The sequence below is a fragment of the Camelus dromedarius genome, chromosome 4, assembly GCF_036321535.1.
Source record: "Camelus dromedarius isolate mCamDro1 chromosome 4, mCamDro1.pat, whole genome shotgun sequence".
Classification (NCBI taxonomy): Eukaryota; Metazoa; Chordata; class Mammalia; order Artiodactyla; family Camelidae; genus Camelus; species Camelus dromedarius.
In genome coordinates, this window is record NC_087439.1 from 23,598,424 (window position 1) to 23,618,650 (window position 20,227).

A 20,227-nucleotide genomic window follows, 5' to 3' on the forward strand; every position below is an offset into this window, starting at 1 on the left:
GTCTCCCTTTAACACAATAGTTCCCATTGACCTAATTCCCTTGTAAACTTCATCTCTTCTTTCATTTGCCACCAGACTTCTTAAAATGGTGATCTTCAACTATCCTCTCAATGAAAATGAATCTCAGTGTTCTGATTTTAACATTTATTTCCAATTGTCTCGTGCAAAACACTATCTTTGATTTCTCTGGAACTACAGACTAAGTAACACCAAAATTCAACATGTCTTCACTCTCAAGTTTCTTTCACTCACTGTAGTTCTGCAAACACTCTGCATGATGGAGCCTCAGAGAAAAATACCAGAACTGCAGAGGCTTTTTTTTTTTTTTTTTCCTTGAGGCTCTCTAGTTGCAGAACCAACACCAAGAACTCTCTACATTAATGTAACTAAAAGAAATTCTCATCTCAATTAGTGCAGTTAAATGACAGCTACAAGTAACTGAACAAAATTCCTAACTGCTACAGTACTGATCCTAAAGTGAAAAAATCATTTCAAGAAACAAAACTGTTTAACACAAGGAATGTGTTAAAATAATAAAGTGAGAGTATATCCTATTTTACAAACTAGCCACTTGTCATATACTGAGTTTTGTGACAGCAAGTTGGAAATACAAGTAGAGAACAATTTCTTTCTAAAACAATGTATGATTTTTGATGCTATCTGAAAAAACTTAGATAGTTGTATGCACAATTAGGATTATTCAAATATTTCCTCTCTATTGGGAAATGTTTGGGTTTAATGAAACATTCATTGAAAATTATTAAATATTTGAAATCCATTAAATTTAATGAAAACCTAAATATGAAATAACCATTATCTAGATGTGCAGTCTAAATATAAGATTGAATTGTTTCAGGTTTCAAAAGTGGTGCTAATAACTTTTCTTCTGGAAGGAAGGAATGCCACAAATGAGATACATACTCTTTTATGTGACAGATTAATCTTAGAGTTTACTAGGAAAATTCTGTCTCTCTCTCCAATTATGTAATTTTGTTTTTGCATGTTCTGTTGTTTGGCTTTTTTTTGGCCATCAATCTGAGGAGTAACCCATATACTCAACTGCAGTAGTTTTAGCTTTTGTTCTTTGGTACAACTATCTGCTCAGCTGTTCTCTGCATTGGCCCTGGCATTTTTACCTTTGGATACACAGTTTCATGGAGGTTGTGTTTCTCAAGTTGTACAACCCAGATTTGTATGATAAATGCTCTCATGTGTAGATTTATCTGCTGGTTTTAGATCCTGATATTTGTTGGTTCACAACCTCAGGAGTTCTCTGGGTAAAATTTGAAATTGGCCCCTGTACACAGAGAACAGGGAAGGACTGAAGAAAGAGATAAGAGCACTCTGGATCAGTAGGTGACAGGTTTAATGTACTTATGGACTAAGCTTGTCTTGGGTGGTCTCAAGATGAGTAGATCTCTGCACCTGTATGCCAGAATCTTAAAAGTTTGTATAGGGACCTTCATGGAATTCAGTCACACTTAATCCAGAGGGTCTCAACAACATGTCATTCTCTCAAGGCTGTATCCTTAAAAGATATTCTAGTGTGGGAACAGTGGACAGAGCATACATTCCGAGGAAAAGGGAGAGGGTAAGGAGCTTCTGATTGCCCAGGTCCAGCTTGCAGGTCAATTGGCCATCATATGTTTTCAATGAACACCTCCAACAATACTATTTTTGCTTTGCCAATACAGACTATAACCACTGCAGTAATAAGCATCTTCCCTCAGAATGTTAATATTGCAACTTCAGATATAGTTGTGGCTTTTGTGGTATCATCAATAAATGGAGAGAGAGATTTTATGTTTGCCAGGTTAGCCTATACATTACTTGCCCTAACCTGATCAAGGAAATAAGGCTATGGAGGACTGTATGGTTGACTTAATTTCACTAAGGTCAAACAGTATATGACATAGTACACAGCCTTTAAGTTTACATAACAAATTTTTATTCAACCAGCAACAAGAACTTCTCTGATCCAAAATTCTTATACTGTCAAGTATCATTAGGCTACCCTCCACCTTTCCTCTGACTTAAATGTGAAGACATTTTAAAAGAAGTCTCTATTTAAAAAGTCAAAAAATGAGCTTTTTATCTTAACAGTTTACAGTATGCATTTTGGTAGGTTTCAATATGAAACGTCTAGCACTCTGATAGAAGATAGGGCAGAAAGTTAGCAAAGCAGTCTGGTTAAAGAAATAGGGTAGATGATTTGCATGCTAACGAGTAGGAAGGGAAAGGGCCGGCATATGTTTCAGGCACTGATAATGAACTTTGCTCTCCTATCACTGTCTCTAGAATTGTAATCAACAACGTAAAGTGAATTCATCAAAAAAAAAAGAGTCACAGGGCAAAGAAGGGTCAAAACTCTTGTTCATCTGAGAAGTTTCCCTTCCTTTATAGAACACAACTCTGATGTAGACATATTGAACATCACAGGAAAGCTTTCATGCTTCTAAGCATAATCTGTAATATTTGCTTCACCTAAACCCCAAGGAAATCACTGAAGAGTCACAAGTAAGAAATGAAACCCATGGGAGACCATTCACAGCTTAACACTTACAGTTTGTATGGTCAAATTCATTCCCTTTATAAGGAGAATAGAGCAGAAATGCTTGATAATGACTTCATAACATTAAAAATGTAAAAGTGTGAATTACATAATACAGCAAGAACGAAATAAAAATGCTCAGTAGAGGGTGTGGTTATTTGGGTCATGTTCTCTTTTGGATCAAAGATGATGATTCTCATATGACTTAACAACAACTTGTCTAAACTCACAAATAATCAAAAAAGGAAATCAGAATTGGGAAGACTGTCACATTTCTAAATAATTTAAAAAATTCACATGCTAGTTTCACAGTAGAAACGGAAAGAAGTTCATAAGTAGTTTGATGAAATGCTCAGCAAATTCCAATGCATATCTGAACTACTTTGGGTGTAATTCAGTTGATAGAAGACATAAAACCTTACTTCTAATAAAAATGGGACAAAAATTTCCAGACATGAAAAAAATGACAAATACAAACATCAATTTGATAAAGTTACAATATGGTAAAGTATATTAGTTTTGTTACAAATGACAGAAATCCTATTTTAAATCAATATTTCTTTTCTTTTTTTGTTTTATTATTACTATTATTATTTTTGGCAGGGGGAGGTAATTAGGTTTATTTATTTATTTATTTTTAGAGGAGGTCCGGGGATTGAATCTAGGACCTTGTGCATGCTAAGCATGTGCTCTACTGCTTGAGATGTGACCTCCCCCGTCTTGGAAATGCTATTTTAAAGGCAGAAAGAAACATTTATATATTCATGGAATACAATAAAGTATAAACAACAATAACATCAAACATATTGTGGAACAAAAAGAAATGCACCTGGACTTCATGATGAGTTGGAAGGAGGGTCCTCAAAATAGCTAGGTCATTCTTTATTTGTGGTGGCTGTGTTGCTTCAACACATACATGTTTTCTCTATATTGAAGCGTTAACATAGAATTTTAATAATCTATCCAACATTTATTCTCTTTCTTCCTTCTTAACTATACGGGTTTGATGTGTATGTTTTCTTTCGCACAGCCATGGGTATCAGGAGAAGTTGCTCTATTCTCAACCCTAGAAAGTTAATTCTGATCGGCCCTAAGCCAATTGTGTTCATATTAATTCCCTTGACAGTGGTTAGTTTAGGTGTGAGATTAATAAATAATTCTGGCCAATGTGATAAAAAAAATGGATGGGTTGTAAAACTTTCCCTTGTCTTTAATATTAAACACACTGGAGGAAATAATTTATTTCTGTTTCTAAATAGCATAGTTTCTGAAAAAGATGCCCTGAACTGGTACAACCATTTTACTGCAAGCCCAATGCTAAAACCAACCCCAAGAGTGACAGAATAAACTAATGGAAATAATTATAATGACATCATTGAGTAGCTGAATTAATATACCTTAGAGTTGCACTGTTTTTGAAATACTGTTATGTACAATAATGGATTTTATTGTTATTTAAATCCTTTGAATTTAATCTTCAATTATTATCAGCTGAAAACTTCCTAAATAATATTGGGAAAAAAAACTTTGCCATTGATAGGTCTTAGGATATACCTTTTGTTACTGGAGAAATACTAAATGACAGAATATTTAGTGTCAAGTTCAAAAGTCCTGAGGCAGGGCTCTAGTTAATCTAGATGAAAAATCCTGGGCTAATCCATTGTGGTCTTCCTGATGAGTGAATCAAGTGAGAACATCTTTCAAGTTGGACTACACATTACCCAGGTAATGAAACTTCCATATTATGCTAGTGGTATTATTTTTAAAGTGAAAATTAAATAAACAGTAATTAGAAGAAGGACTACTGGACTTTAAATAGTCCCTCTTTGGGGAAGAATTAAGGTTCTTTTCAAGCGTTGTATGCCTCAGAGAAAGATGATGCTATGAAGGTAAATAATTTGAACTTACTGTAAAAGGTGAATGTGTGTTTAGGAGAGAGCTTCTGAGTCTGCTGAGCTGCTGCTTCTCCTATGGCCTCTGTGAAGACAATTATGTATTGAATTAAGTCCCCCCTAAAAGATATGTTGAAGTTCTAACCCAGTAACTCAGAATGTGGCCTTATTTGGAAATAGGGCATTTAAAATCAAGTTAAATGAGGTCATTAGAATGACCTTAGTTCAGTATGAATGGTGTTCCTATAAAAAGAGGAAATTTGAACACAGAAACAGACATGCATACAGGAAGAATGCCATATGAACATGAAGACAGAAATTGCATCTAAAGCCAAGGAACATCAAAGACAGTCATCAAACCACCATAAGCTACAGGAGAGGCAAGGAACAGATTCCCCCTCACAGTCATCAGGAGAAATTAGCACTGCCAACACCTGGATTTTGAATTTCTAGCCTCCAGAACTGTGAGTCAATAAATTTCTGTTATTTCAGCCACCCAGTTTGTGGTACTTTGTCACTGAAGCACTGACAACTTAATAGATGCAGTCACATATAAGTAATATCCCCGTTCTATTCATTAATATCATTGCCTGGAAGGATCCGTGGACTGGGAAAAGGCTGATGCTCACACTGCTGGTACCCCTATAATGGCCTTGAGTGGGATGGCTCTGCCTGTCCTTTACCTCTTGGGTAAATTAGGGAGTCAATATACATTTGACTTTAGTTTTAGTTCCCACTAGCTCTTTAACATTGAAAAATTCTTTAAAATTCTGGGTATCAGTTTTCCTATTTATAAATTATAAATTATAAGGATAAAAAGTTCTTAATGTAGTGGGCATGTCAGGTTAATCTGGGTCATTTTTTAAAAATACACATGCTTGGACCTCAGCTTGCATGAATATAAGTCAATAGTTGGAACCCAGATATTCATGTTTTTGAAAGCACATATAGAGTTAAATCTACTGCCAACCCATCAGTGATGACCAGGATATTCAATATCAAAAATTGCTCTGAGCTCTGATTTCATTCATTTTATGATTTTGGTACTGTGGCTACTGTGTCATGAGTAATACAGGCAATGGTAAGAACCAAAATAGCTAAACAAAATCACTGACTTACCTACAGTAAATATTTAAATAAGAATTGTAAGCAGCTCTATGCAGAAGAGCACAGACATGGTACAATGACCTAGAAGGCTATAGTCTCAATTTGTAGTAGTAGCTAAAATTCGTAATTCTTATGTTTCATAGTATTTTTCTTATCTACCTACCTACCTACCTACCTACCTACCAGCAAAAGGATGCTTGTTATTCTGTGACAGTGACCATTTAATGTGGCACTGGTATTATCTTCTAATTACCCAAATTTCTTTTGTACAATCATATATTAAAAGCAGCAAGTTTATAAAAATCTTAGTTTGACAAGTACCTTATGAATTCCTTCTTTAAATGCTGAGAGCTACAAAATAAAATTTAGTACATATGAGCTCCTAGAAGCTATTTACCACTTTAACATTTAACAAGCCATACATTAACATTTAAGAAGTCATAAAAAATTTACATCTATAAGCGATTTTACTTAATAGGTTAGCAATATGCATTCTGTGCAATAGAAGGAGAACAGCTCCAATAAAAAGTATACTGAACTCAGTAAAAGTAATTTATACAACTAGAGCTCAGTAGATGATTAGAGGGCAAGTTACAGGTTATACATAATGGTTTCATCTGTCCCTAACAAATGATTCTTGCCACATCGCCCCCAATAATTAGGAGTGACACTCTGCTTGGAGGCAAAGGCATGCACAGAGTGGCCTTTCAAAGGCCCTTTCAAAGGACCATGATACATTTCAAAGCAACACTTACTAAATTGTAGAGTAAGACACCAATCTGAGAGTTTAAACCATTTCAAATTAAATTGGGGCATAGTCCTTTACTAAAAAAATACTTTGCATATTTTCTTGAAATATAAGATGAGCAAATCAACAATTATTTAGTGACAAAGATACATAGAGGAAAACAAAATCTTTGAATATGTAAGGTAGTGAGAATAAAATAAATCAGGCTGGCAAAATTTACATCTTTCTTTCCTCTTTGAAACTGAGATGTACCCTTAAGTCATGGAAAACTAGAGTAATATTTAACTGCAAATTTCATCACATAGCCTTCTGGTATACAAATTCCACTTTCAGTATGTGAGAATTTTGTGTCATTTTGTGGGGACTGATTAAAGAAAGAAAAAATAGAATCTGAAATGGAAAATGGAGATAAAGCAGATGGCAATAAATCAGCTTAGATTTTCATAATAAAAGTTTAGGAAAGATGAAAAAAGATAAGAGAAAAATTTCCCAAAGTTTTACCTGTGCTTTCTGGTGCTGAAAGAAAGAACCGGGGAGACAAATCAACAGTGGAGGAATCCCATAATCAGAAAGGCATTAACTCCTGAGTGAAGAACCAGGCTCAGGCGAAAGCTTTTTACAATGCTTATTATCTACAATGAGATTCATCTCTAAGTGTCTCCTTGATACAGCAATGGATTGAGTATCAAACAAACTATTGAGGTTTGGTGAATAGAGAAAAACTAATAAAATAATTATTAATTTAAGACATAAAAATGACCCTAAAGTTGTCTTTATTTGTTGATCTATTATTTTATTTTAGCATATTAGGACACCACACATTGTTAATGGCTTTTATATATTTACTCTGAACTTGAGTCCCCACAGGTTTTTTTTCCTATAAAAATATTTCACCAACTAAATAGAAGGTTTTATTGTATTATCTGATTATGATAAAAGTAAGCAGTGCTCTTTGTAAAACATTCAGAAATAAACTATAACTCTCATATATTGCTAATGAGAATGCAAAATGGAACAGCTATTTTGAAAAGTTTTGCAGTTTTTAAAATACATTTAAATATATACTTACCATATGATCCACACATTCACCTCCTAGATATTAACCAAGTGAAATATTTGCCTACACAATACCGTGTATATGACTGGGTATAGTAGCTCTGTTTATAATAGTTTCAAACTAGAAACAACCCAATGTCCATCCAGTACCGAAAGAATATACAAGCTGTGTTACAGCCATACAAAGGAATATCATTCAGCAATATAAAAGAATAAACTACTTACACATACAAAAATATAAATGAATCTCAAAAGCATTATGCTAAATGAAAGAAACCAAATGCAAAAGGCTACATACACTATGATTCCATTTATGTGACATTCAGGTAAAGACGATGTAAATGGAATCATATTCTATATCCTACTTCAAAATTTTTTAAATTAAAAATGTATAGTGCACATCTATAATAATAAAACCAAAAGCACTTTAACAGCATAGTATTCTATAGATGAATCATTATTTATTTAAATAATCTATTAACATATTTAATTTGCTTGCAAGTTTTCTAACCATAAATGAATATTCTCATATATACAATATCTACATGAAAAATTTACAGTTGTCTGGTAATTTTCTTGGTATAAATTCCTACACATTAACTTTCAGATTATAGGTCTAGAAACATTTAAATTTTTGATACAATATGTCAAATTGTTCCTCACAAAAATTGTACAAAATATACTTCTACCAATAATATCTGAAGCTATTAATTTCTTCACCTCCCTCAAAAAACTTTGGCTATTACCACTCAGAATACCTTCTAAAAGAGTAAGTTCCCCAACCAATAATTCTATCTTTATGAACAAAAAACCGCTTGTGGAAAAGCCCTTAGCCTAATGTCTGAAGAGCTCACTATTTAATGAAAAGTAATGTTATTCATTTCACATCTGGTATTCAATGTTTAATATGGTTTTTTTTTTAAAGGTTTTCTTATGCTTTTTATGAATAGATGTAAATATTTAAAGTTCTGAGTCAATTATTCTTCAGATTCACTTTCTAGCCCCTTGGCATTGACTTCCATGAACTTCCTCATTTGGGCTCCCTTCCCCCTCAGGTTTCCAGATAGGACTGAATAACGGTAGACACAACTGTCCTCAGAGCAGGAAAGGGAGGTCAAGGTGATTGCTCTCTCAGTGTTTTGGCTGCCGTCTCCCAGTCTGAGCCTCTCCCTAACCATCAGCACTGCTTCCTTGGGGTGGCTTCCCTTCTAGGGCCATAGCTTTTGCTGGATTTCAGCTGCACTATCCTCTTCATACATAGACGTGTCAACAAGTATTAATCATTGCTAGTCTCTGGGGCTTTGCCATCATTCTTGGGTCTCTTAACCCTGTCTGCGTGTGTGTAAAAAGTCTTTTTATTAAAATTATCTTCATTTACTGATTTGATTGTTTTATCTGCTTTCTGCTGGGACTCTAAATGATACAGGGATAAAACACAGGGTGATAAGATATCTAGCGCTTAAATAACTAATTCTATGTAGGCCATAAACAAATAGGAGAGTGCTTAGTTAAAGATACATCAGGTCAATAGTCAGTTTATTTTTTCTTTCCAGAGCTATATTCCTTGGAGTTATTTATGCAATAGTAAACACATAAACAGAATGGGAAAAATTAGACAGGAGCCAGATCTAATAGAAGTACACAGAAATGGATACTATGAAGTTTAGGAAAGAATAAAGAAAAATTATGTACTGTGATTATATTGTGATAAAAATTCTTAATAAAGAGTATTCTTCATAGGGTTGCCAGATTCAGTCAATAAAAATACAGGGTGCCCAGTCATATTTGAATTTCAGATAAGCAATGAATTATTTTTAGTATGTTTATCTGAAAAGCAAATTTAACTGAGCATTCTATATTTCATCTGGCAACCCTATCCTTGTGCATAATTCATCAACAGGGTCTATCATTTGACAAAATCTCTTGTGATTTATCTACTGCATAATCAACAACTTGTGAGTGACCAAGTGACAGATGAAGTCAAGTAGATCAAGAACTAGTGTCTAGGAGACAAGTGTCTAGATGAAGCAGTGGGAGAGGGTAAGTCACCTAAACAAAATATTACAATCAGTGCTATCTATTGATTGATGGAGAGAGAGAGAGATTGTGCATATAGAGCCATTAGTATGAATTCTGGGGATAAGTGTAGTGAGGGTGGTTTTAGAACAAACTTTAATGAATAAGAAAAAAAAGGTATGATAGTTAAGTACCTGACCTGATATCTGTGTCAGGAAAACCAGGCTATAAAAACTGTGGTCTGAAAATATAGACAAGTGTGAAGTAAAAAAATCTAGACCAGTCAAGAGTATGGGCACAAAACAAAGTATATGTAAATATGTCAGAAACAAGCAAAAACGTGTAGTGAAAATAGTATTTTCCTGAAATGACAGCTGATTTTTTTCTAGCATGGGCTTGAAGAAGCCTTGATCGTTCCAGAATCTATTATTTTAACTACAAAAGGAATATTTAGTTACATATTTAGTTATACAAATACCATACCATATATACATACATATATATACATATACATTTATATACATACACACACACACACACACACATATATATATATATATATATTGCATTATTAAATCACAGCCCTAAAAACTTGTGCTTTATAATCCAGGATTCTAACTGGAGCCCAAGAGAACAATGGGAGAAGTTTATCCAGACAAGAAAACCATGCTACTCCATCAGAATCAAGTACAAGAAGGCAGCTCCCACAACACTAAATCAGGTAAACATCGGCTGTTGATCCTGGAATGGAGCTCTTGGATCTCTGCTTTTTGCTTCTTTTCTGAGGGGTCTTCCTAGTGTGGGCAGACAACCAAGGGGAGGTTTTGATTCTCTGTGGAATAAGACAGACTTCTAAAATTGTCCCAGGTTGGTTATTGTGGCACTTGTAGAGGGATAAGCTAGATGAAGGAACTTTACTAATTCAACCATATAGAAGAGAAAAACAGGAAGCACTAACATATAATTTAGTTGTTAAAATATTAAATATTCTTGTAATGAAAAACCCTGGAGAAGACTAGAAGCATTTTATAATGAAAAAGAAAATGTCTTCATTCTCTGTCTTTTTTCCTCATATGCCATTATATTTTGAATGAGATTTGAGAAAGGGTAAAAAGGAGGCTTGAATTATACCCCCAAATAGCTGGGAAATGTGGTTAAAGGAAATGTGAGCAAATTATTTTGCGAAAAATAGTTCCATTATGATGAAAGTGAAATAAAGCATAACAAAATGCACCCCATTTTCTTCACACAAATAAGTAAAGGAATTAATTGATTTATTACACACACACACAAAAGGAAAGCTAAGGAGAGATCCAGAATGTGGCAATGACAGAAAGGACGATGGAACTGTAACAGCATGTTAAATGGAAGTTTCCACTGAAGGGCTAAGAGAAGATACTATATTCCAAAGTGACATGTCACACAATGATGCGACATTTTAAAGAAATTATCTCCAAACTACTAAACCTTCCACTGAAACCAATAATACAAAAGGATCAGGGTAGGAAATAGGGTCAGGGAAGGATTTTTAAAATGAATTTTTTGGAAGGAGCTTTCCTGTGAATCTCAACTTCCTTAAGAGTGAAGAGTAGGGGATTCCTGACTTTCATCATTAGCTCTAGAAATTAGAAAGCAAACTCTTAAAAAACAAAACAAAATAAAACTCTGAGACCTTAATATGTCTCCTGTGGAGTTTGGGGGATCCAGTAAACAGTTATTTGTTTTATATCAAAATTTAAAAAGACAGGAGATTGAATGAAAAAAATATGTGGCTGCCAAGAAAAGGACTACATTTTTGAAAGTATCAAACTTTAAAATTAGTAAGTTGACAGACTGTATGAGTGGTTTCCATGGTCCAGATTTCAGTCACAACCAGAGAGATAAATCATGGGTTTATCTTCCATCCTATCAAAGAAGGACCATTTAACTAGGTTAATTAAAAACTGACAGAAAAATGCTGGAGCTATGGCTAGAGGTCCAGAGATTACAGAAAGAGGTGTAAACTGTAAGTCAAAAGAGAAAGCATCACCCTCATCAAGGAACCACAAGTAAGAGACCCTCTGAAATATAGGTGGGAGTCTCAGAAAAAAACTTAAAAGAACCCACAAAAGTAGAATTAAGTTTTAAATTACTTATATGTCCAGAAAAAAAGCTAAACTATCTCATGACAGTTATAAGAAAACTAAAAACCTTCATGTGGCGATTTCCTTGTCTTACAAGTATGGAGGGGTCAGATGTTAAATGTAGAAAGATAAAAAGGAGTCAATATCGATGAAGAAAGAGGAGATAGCTAATTATACCTCACCTCTAGATTCCCATGTATAGCAGGCATAAACATGGGAGGGGGCTAGCACAGCTTCAACCTGAAATCAAATTTGAAAATTTGAAGCAAAAAAGCTTCCCATTTTAATTGCTGAGTTGAGACTGTTTTGCAACTTCAAATAGGATTTTATTTTTAAATCTTAAAGTGGCCACAGATATTATGAAAACTGAAGTTTTCATCCTGTGTAAGAGAACTGGCTGCTCACAGTACATTTCAAGGAACAATGGAAAACAAAAATAGAGTTGCTTTATAATTACATCTCCTAAGTTATCTTAGTTAAAGTACCAGTTATATTAGCTTTAAAATAAAATTACTTCTGATAAGAAATCAAATTAGTATTTCTATATTATTTTTGTTTCAGTTAGGGTCTTGGTCCCTCTTGAGATAGCACACTCAAAGGGTTAACTGAAAAAAGTTTAACGAAGAAGTTATTTAGATTTCTAGTTTCTGGTTCTACATGTAAGGAGCTTGGAAGTTTGCACTCTGTCCTAACAATAAACAAAAAGCTATTGACTGAAAAATCAACAACTCTTCTTGGATTCATAAGAGAGGAGAGGACACAGGACAAACCAGAGCTACCAAGATTGGAGACACAGACAGATGAGTACTGAGTGTAGTTGTTTTCCTGAGCAGAGATCACAAGCAGAACCTGCTGTGGAAATGGTAGGAAAACGTGAAATGTAATTGATAAATTGCTGGAGGCTCAGTGTGTGCAAGTCTGAGTGTTAAAAACCCCAGGGGAGCCCAGTCATAGTGGAACCCCACAGTGTTGTGAGATATGCCTCCAGTAGCTCAACCAGGTTCCCACAGTAAATATAGGAGAAAAATTCCCTTGAGCTTGTGTCAGAGAACAGGAAAAAGAACCATTTTGAAATATACCAGAGCACTCTGTTCTTCTTAATAAGGCCCGCCCTCAAAGGAAACTAGTTAAACAGAGGCTAATATACTGGGGTTATTATCAGAGCCTAACTGACCTGAAGAAGAGAAATACTCAGCTCCAGCTGGCTCTAGCTTTCCACTTGGGAAAAAGGAATTACCCACTTCCAGTCTGCACTAGCCATCGTGTCCCCCCAAATAGGGAGAAAAACCTGAAAGACGTGTGAAATTCACAGTCCAGAGGTACAGACTCACTAAAAGACTGACTTAAATCAAAGGACTATAGAAAGCTTCCCCTCCCTCTATACCTCATCATCACATTACATTTAATGTATAATAATATGTGTGTTTATAAGACCTATTTACAGCAGGTTTTATTTTTCACCAAGCCTATTATGTCCACCTATTAAAAAAAAATTAAAAGGCATACCAAAAGGCTAAGAAAAAACCCCACAATTTGAAGAGACATAGCAAGTATCAGCACCAGACATAATAGGGTTGTTAGAATTACCAGACCAGGAAGTTAAAACAACTATTATTATTATTATGCTAAAGAGCTCTAATGCATAAAGTAGACAGCCTGCAAGAACAGATGGGCAATGTAAGCAAAGAGACAGAAATTCTAAGAAAGAACCAAAAAGAAATGCTAGGGATAAACAGCACTGTAACAGAAATGAAGAATGCCTTTGATGTGCTTATTAGTAGACAGGACGTAGCTGAGCAGAGAATCACTGAGCTAGATGATATATCAACAGAATCCTTAATAACCAAAAGGCAACGAGAACAAAAACAAACAGAACAGAATATCCAAAGACCATGGGATAACTACAAAAGGTGTAACATATGTGTAATGCGAGTAACAGGAGCAGAAGAATGAAAGAAAGGAACAGAAGTATTTGAAATAGTGACTGAGAATTTCCCCCAAGTCAATGTTAATGCAAATTAATGTTAATTCCCCCAAATTAAACATAGAGCCAGGAAGATCAGAGAACATAAGGCAGGATAAAAGCAAAAATTTTCACCTAGGTAAATCATCTTCAAACTACAGAAAATCAGAAAAAGAAAAATTCCTGAAAGAAACCGGGGTGGAGGGGCATCTTATCTTATGTAGAAAGATAAGAATTATACCTGACTTTTCCTCAGAAACTAGGAAATTTTTGAAGTATTGGAAGAAAAATAAAAACACTATCTAAAAATTATATCCAGCAAAATCATCCTTGAAAAGTGAAAGAGAAATACTATCAGCTAAACAAAAATTGAGGGAATTTGTTGCCAGTAGGCCTGCCTTGCAAGAAATGTGAAAAGAAGTTTTTCAGAGAGAAGGTAAATAAAATAGATCAGAAACTCAGATCTTCATAAAGAAAGGAAGAGCATAAAAGAAGTGAAATAAAATAATTTTTTCTTATTCTTAATTTATCTAATTTACTTATCTTAGTTTATTCAAAATAGTAATAGTAACAATATATCAGGTGTAGTTTATTGGTAAGTGAGATGAATGACAGCAACATTATAAAAGATGGGAGGGAGGAACTGGGAATACTCTCTTAGGAAGCAGGGATACTACCCATGAAGTGTATACAGTTATTTGAAAGGGAACTTAGATTAGTTGTAAATATATGTTGCAAGCTCTAGGACAATCACTAAAATATTTTAAATGGAAGTTTAATTGATACTCTAGGAGAGGAGAGAAAATAGAACTTTACAAAATGTTAAATTAAAAACAGAGACAGTAAAAAAGAGTGGAAGATAAAATAATAAGAAAGAGAAAGGAAAGAAAAAAACAGAACAAGGGCAAAAGAAAAGTTATAAAGCATATACTCACTCAAAGATTTGTACATGAATATTCATAGCAGTTTTAGTTATAATAGTCAAAAACTGGAAACAAATGTCCATCAATAAAAGAATGGAAAATAAGTGGTATATTCATAAAATAGAATACTACTAGGCAGTAAAAAGGAACAGACTGCTAATATGTGCAAAAACATGCATGGATCTCAAAAACACTCTTGACAGCAAAAAGACAAAATGGTTCATACTGTATGGTTCAATTTATATGAAAGCTAGTAAAACTAATCTATACCAAAAAAAAAAAGTCCCTTTAAAGTGGTTGGCTTCTTGGAAGTTTGTCTAGAAAGCATCATGATATGACTTCTGTAAGAAAAATGTATCTTGATGGTGATGTATTAGATGGAAATATGTAGATGTTAAAACTTAGGGAATAGTACACTTAATATTAATGCAATATACTTATATAAATTTAGCTCAAGGGAAAAAATGGAACTGGAAACAAATGGAACTCTAGTTAGTAGATTTCTGGAAAAGGATTTTATTGGCTCGTTGGATTGAAAATATCTTCAGTAAAATATATTTCAGGGAAGGATTGATACAGTGTGAACACAATGTTATAAACAGTATGGTATCTCTGTCTTTCTACAGCAACATTTTCTGGTATTAGATCCATTCTCATTTTTCTTGGGGTGGTCTACTGGCAATATCAAGTTTCCCTTTTTTTGTATCAAAATGAATACATTAGCCTGAGACCTTATACTTTTATGCCACTCTATCTGGAAGGACAGGGAAAAAGAAAGCAAAGCGTCTGTTTCATGAAAGTCCCAAGAAATAGTATTTTTCATCTCATTGGGTTCCATTTGTTAAGCCTACCTTTGGAAGTGGGGATAGCGTAGGGATAATAATATTAAATAAGGAAAAATAAGTCAGTGTAGGGAAGTTCCTCAAAGAAAATCTAGGTTCTAATATCAGAAGTGGGAAGTGAGTGCTAATATAAGAAATGCTCCTGTTGAAAGAGATTAATTTATTGCTTTTCACACTGAACTAAGACCATTAGTTTATATTTTAACAGGTCTAGCATTTTAATCAGCATTTGAATGTTACTAAGATGTAACTTAAAATTCAAGTAACATTATGACCCCATTAGGTGGTAAATGTTGAACTAATTAATATTAAAGCTTACAAAGCAGGTGGTAGCAAACAAGAAACTATTAAATTATCTTAATCGCTTTATATGTTGGCAATGGATTAATAATATGATGATTATCAGGTCAGGTCAGAATCATTTTTTCATTTTCCATAGTAGGTACAATATAACCCTTAAGATAACTGGGAAAGAGTAAATCAGATCAAAGTTAAAATGAATTTCTGAATGTAAAACTCTGTAATATTTATGAATTGATTTCACTGTGAGAGTTATGAAACCAATGCAGAATCCTGTCATTTTAGCATCATAACTTTCCCTCCTATACATTCAAGTTACATCTATGTAATCAAATTATACCATCATCAAATAACTACAAGTCAGGGAAATTTTATTTTTATTTTTATTTTTTGCTGTAACTTCCATCATCATGAGCAGTACATCCTTACCACTTTTCCTAAGAAGTTAAAGGAGAATACTGAAATAATTATTTGCTCTTATTATGATATAAGGCAAGATCTTTGAAATAGCAAATGCAAGTAAGGATTTTCTATGACAGAATTCTGATTGCATTGTATTCAACACCACAATGACGGGCCATATAATTTCTAAATCAGATGATGAGGCAAAATAGTAGGCTTAAAAAGTAGAAGTAGAGGCAGAGTGGTTGAGCAGTTTATTGGCTAAGTTGTTTAAAAATAAAAGACATCAAAATTTCTTTCATAGAAGAATAGGAACCACAAGACCATAATCAACTGTTTCATAATATGACGCTAATTTCCTGGTTAATTTTCAAGTCAAGCAATTAGTTTTTAAAAAACACACTAAATAGCCTCAAAATGACTAAATTATTTGCAATTTCTTATCATCAACTATTCTAATAAAAGCTGAATATAACTCAATATTCTGAGGAAAAAAACTGATGTCACTTAACTGTTAAACTCTATTTGGCCCTCTGTACGGTTCCAGAGTTCCTCAACGGAAAAACATACAAATGGCAGCATAAATTACTTTTGCACCCTCTTTCAAGCTCTCCTGACTCTGCATTTATATTCTTTGCTATGATTCTGCCTTCTTTATCATCTGCAAAATTGAATTTGGAAAATAAAAGGAAAGCATCTAGAGATGCTGTAGTGGAACATACACTGGTTGTCTCCCCAGCATCCATCTCTTGCTTCTCTTTTCCAAAAAAGTCACTCACACTTCCAATCCTCCTGGCCACCAGGATTCATTCAGAGGGGGAAATATTAACTAACTCTTGCCAAACAGAATCAGTGGAATTTAATTCTACGTGCAGTTGCATTTGTGACTGTGAGTGTAAGCTTAAGAAATAAAGATTGTGAACTTCTTCCCTGTAGGGCTGGGGAGTGTCTTAATCCCTTCAAACTTCTATAGTGAAATACTGCAGACAGCATAGCTTAAAAACAACAGAAATTTCTTTCTCACAGTTTTGGAGGCTGGAAGTCCAAGATCATGGTTGTGTTGGCCCTCTACTGGGTTGCAGACCATTGAATCTTCACATAGTAGAAAGAGCTAGAGAGCTCTGTGGGATTTCTTTTATAAGAGTACTAGTCCCACTCAGGAGGGCCCCACTCTCCTGACCCACTGCCTCCCAAAGCCCTCTGTACGCTAATAGACTTAACTTTGGAGGTTAGCATTTCAACATAAGAATTTTGGGAGGACACAAGTATTCAGACCATAGCATAAAGCTCTACAGGTTTCTGACAGACAACATGGAACTTCAAGGAGGAATTTTTGATTATTGTAACAACGTTAAGAAACAAAGAAAGTGACACTAGGTCTTCGATACAGCAGTTGCCAGGTAAAGATTAACAGGAGACCAAAGCTACTCCTGGGCAGTGGGAGTACATGAACCAACTAAATTCCCTCCCCCCTGCTTTTTTTAAGCTATACCAGTCTGGGTCAGATTTTCAACTACTTGCAACTAAATGATTTCAGATACAAACATTTTCACAAATAAGTGTTTTTATGTTTTATAGCTCATTTTTGTCTGTCCTATTAGAGACCTTTTGTTAACCACAAAATTTTAAATGCTCTGGAATTTGATGTTTAATTGAACTGTTCAAGGTTGGGAATAAATGTTTTCATGCAGGATGTTTAACTCTCTTGTTACAGTACCCCAGCTGAAAAAGACAATGTTAGAGGTTGTAGGAGTCCTATGAATAACTCTATTCAAACCCCTCTTTATACTGCTTAGGGAGGTGGCCTCAGAAAAATTAAGAGAATTATGCAGGATCACTCAGCAATTGAGCTAGTAACCCATGCATTCTTAACCCTGAGTCAGTGTGCAGCCCCTCCCTCCTCCAAGCTGCAAACCTGGGTGCATAACCTAGACCCTTATAATAACTACCCATTACTGTGGATTCCCTCCTAAAAATGCATTTCCAATGGTATCCTCATAACATAAAATCAGTGGCATTATTCCTTTTTAAAAAAAAATAGCAAATTTTATTTTCCTGTTACAACTGGCCTAATTCTTTAAATCCTCATAACCACATTATCAAAGAGGTTTCATTATTGAACTTTAAAAGTGAAAATATTACACATCAGAGGGTATAAACAAATTACCTAAGGTCATACATTTATTAAGTTGCAAAATATGAAATTTATGTTTGTTTGATCACAGAGCCTCTGTCCCTGACTGCATGATATTCAACTATATTTATGGTGTAAAATTTAGAAATGTATCTGTAGAGTTTTATTTACAGCACCTTTAACATTAATACGTCAAGTATTTTCAGGGATGATAATTGGCTTTGGTGAGAAATGTGCATAAGTTGGTGCTATTTTTGAATGTTAATCCCCTTTTTAAAAATGAAACCTACTTTGATTTTTATGTTAAACATTAGTAGCAAATATCCCCCAAAACTTTGATCTGACAGTATAATCCTAATTATGCCCATGAAAACCTAGGATGTTCAAAGGTGTGAAAATTGGAATCTTAAGTGGCAGCTTAAGAAGTTCAAAGGTAATCAACAACAAAAGAAAGAAAAGGAAAAAAAAAAAAAAGATTCCCTTGGCCCAAACCCTGACTTGGCCTCCCCTTCTTATTGGCTTGGACACACTGCAGATTAAACTGCTACTTATTTGTGCAGTTCACTGAGCCTCAGCTGAACTAAAACCTCCACTAGTTCACACAGTTCTGCTTTCAAGTTATCTTGTCAGGGAAGCTGACAGTCTCGATGACGCTACTTTATAGACTCCTTGGCAGAAATATGATGCCTAAAATCTACCCATCAAAAACTAAACCCACAAAGGTTTGCTGTCCTTGGGTCAAAGAATATAAAATGCACTTGATCTCATATTGTTTGAGATGCATCTGTGCATATAAACTCTTCAGAGACAGTAAATTAGATGCAGTAGGAAATGAAAAAAGAGCCAGTTTTTCCAGCTCAAACCTGGGCTCTATGCAAAAAAACAGACAGGCTGACACACAAAATCTTCCTCTCAAACATATTGGTTACAACTTTTATAATAGTTAACTTACTTAACAACCTTGTTGAACATTGGTTTCTTTGATTTAGATATTATCAGTAAGAAAATATAAAAATAAAATACTACACCTTGCCAAGTTATATACAAATTGCTACCACATTTCCTAATATTGGATTGGTTTTCAGAAAACAATATTGCAAATTTGTGTGTGTGTGTGTGTGTGTGTGTGTGTGTGTGTGTGTGTCTGTAGAAACTCTGACATTCATCTCAGTTGAAAAGGAAAATTATTATTAACCACTGTTGTTTCTGACCTTTTTTCATCTAGTGCTCATGCCGCCCAACTTGCATTTGGTGGAATCTTATTCTTTACACATTTTAAATTATTAATCACAATTCAAATCTAGCAGTGGGTTATTCATGCACATTGTTGAAAGCTGATTACAGCATTGTAATGGGAGATACAATTAGTACTATAACATCAGTACCACGGTCTTCCATTCTATTCTTTCACAAGTAAATTAAAATAGTGCTTAATTATGATATTTTTCAGTATTCATTTTCTGGTTTAATAAGGTTTCTTGATAGATAACTGCACTGATTATGTGTGCATGATAAATGTTTAATAGCAGAAAATGAACTTAGTTATAAGCCCTTTTTTAATCTTTTCAATAGAAAACAAATGCAAATTTTTCTTGTTACTTTCTTCTCTTGTATTATTTATGTATGGGGACTAAAATACGTGAGATTTCTTGGTAATATTTTCTTTTTTACAGAAAGAGAAAAAAGTAGATATGAACACATCCATTTAGATGTGATATAAATGGTCATTCCTGGTGTATAAATTATTATTATTTCCAAATGCAAAGAAATTCTTGTAGATCCTTTTAAAAACTTTTAGTGTAACAATAAGTGTGCCTGGAGGGGGTCATGGTTATGCAGTGTTAAAGGTGGTTGAACTCTAGCCCAGGTTTCATTTGGAAACGTGGATGAGCCCCGGTGATTATCAAGTTAGCAGCAAGCCTCTTCCCAGTAGAGCTTCCTGACAAAAGTAGTTGAAAGGTGTGTGAACAGCAATTAATCACCCTGCTACTTACTTGCCCTGAACAGAATTTAATTAAATACAGTTCATATCTCTCTATCACGTCTTCAGAGGTTCCAAACAGCTTGAACTGGCAATTTACAAAAGAGGAAAATTATGCTGGGGGAAAAAAAGCAAATGGATCTCTCATTAAAAGTGAGACAAAGAATCAGTGGAAGGAAAAATAGGCCA